Below are 2,500 nucleotides of genomic sequence, written 5' to 3' on the forward strand. Positions count from 1 at the left end.
CATATATATATATATATAAATATAGTTTAATATTTATATATACATACCGCAGTTAATAATCTACATACATATATATTACTACATATATATAGTTATATATATATACACATATGGATGGTTTATATGTATATCTATACATATATAGGTATATATATATGTATATATATACATATGCAAATGCATATGTAAATCTATATGTTATATATATATATAAAATATATATATAGATATATAGATATATATAACAAATATACATATATTTTATATTTATAATCACATATTATAATACATATATATATTATATAAATATAATATATATATTTAAAAATAATATAATTTAAAGATAAAAAAATATTATATATACTAATATACATATATTATATTATATATACATATGTAATATACTCACATATATATATATATATAAATATATATATATATAGATTATATATATATATATAATATATTTATGTTTTTATTTTACGTTTATATATGTACATATAATTTATAAACATATACACATGTATTAAACATATATATTATATAATATAATATATATATATATATATATAAAATATATATATTTATTATATTATTTATATAAACAAGATATACATACATTATATATATATATATATATATATATATATTTATATATATATTATAACATATATACTTACATATATACATAATATATTATATTTATATATATTTTTAATATATATATATATATATATACAATTGTATATTAATTATAATGTATACATATACACATATATATACATATATATAAATATATTATATATATATATATATATATATCTGTATGTATATTTAATTATATGTATACACATATCGTTATCTATATATATATATATATATATATTAATATATATATTATATATATATATGTATATATATATATATATGTATAACATATAATTAAATATTAATAATAATATAATATATATATGTAATATAATTTTAATGTATACATAAAAAAAATAATTTAATTATTATATATAATTAGATATATATATATATAATATAAATATATATATATATATATATATATGTATACATATAATTAAATATATAAATATGTATGATTAATATAATATTTAAATAATAATATGTATACTTATAATTATATATATTAATTATATGTATACATATATAGAATAGATATAATATATACTATATAGATAACATAATAATTTTTATACATATATATATGTATATATATCATATATATATATATAGATATAATAATATATATATATATATAATATATATATATGTTGTATATATATATATATATGTTGTATATATATAATATAGTTTGGTATATATAATAGATATTGATTATATAAGAAGTATTTATATATAATATATATATACATATACATAGATAATATATATATATATATAATATAATATATAGTATACACATACATATATATAATGTATATATATATAATATAATATATATTTTATATAATATATATGTAGGTAAGTTATTTATATAGATTTATATATATATATATATATATATATAGTAGGTATGTATATTTATATTTTTATATATAATATATATATATATAAGATTTATATTGTATGTATTGTTAATGAATAGTGATATTATATATATATATATATAGATAAATATATTATATATATAATGTACTCTCAAAACTATATAAGTATATAATCTATATATAAAATCAATATCCAAATGTATAAAATAACTCAATATATCTATAACATGTAAATAACAATATATCACTCTATAAACTATATACAAAAACATATAATATACTCTCTGAAATACTCATGGAATCAATCTATATCTCACTACAAACTCTAACACACTAACACTCACTCTCACTCAATCAACACAAACTCACCCACACTACAGTCATCACTCACACTACTACACACTACACACACACACTAACAAACACACACACATCTACACACTCACACACCAGACTCACACACACAAACACACTCAAACTACAGCACACACCAGACACACTCTCAACACACAAACAACACCACTCACACTCACACACACTCACCATACTCACACACACACAACTCACTCACGACACACACACACACACACACAACCACAATCACACACCATAACACACCACACACACACACACACACACCTCACACACACCAGAACACACACACGACACACACCTCACACACACACACTCATATACACACACACTCACACACACATACACACACACACACCAGCACCATACCCACCACACAACACACACTCACACACGCACACTCACACACACTCACACTCTCACGCACACCATACACACACACACACACACACATACATACACACACTCTTACACCATACACATACATACACACACTCTTACACCATACACATACATACAAACACACACACACACTCCCTACAAACCACACACACTACTCACGGACACCATACACACTCACACACACACAC

General features: G+C 19.2%; 1 protein-coding gene across 1 annotated transcript in view; it reads left to right on the forward strand.

The window, feature by feature from the left end:
- Positions 1-2,500, forward strand: part of LOC122264798 (protein argonaute-3) — a 46,505-nt gene that overhangs the window by 9,399 nt on the left and 34,606 nt on the right. The window lies entirely within an intron of this gene.

This window comes from Penaeus japonicus, unplaced genomic scaffold (assembly GCF_977035675.1).
Source record: "Penaeus japonicus unplaced genomic scaffold, GWHDUDI00000001_assembly GWHDUDI00000027, whole genome shotgun sequence".
Lineage (NCBI taxonomy): Eukaryota > Metazoa > Arthropoda > Malacostraca > Decapoda > Penaeidae > Penaeus > Penaeus japonicus.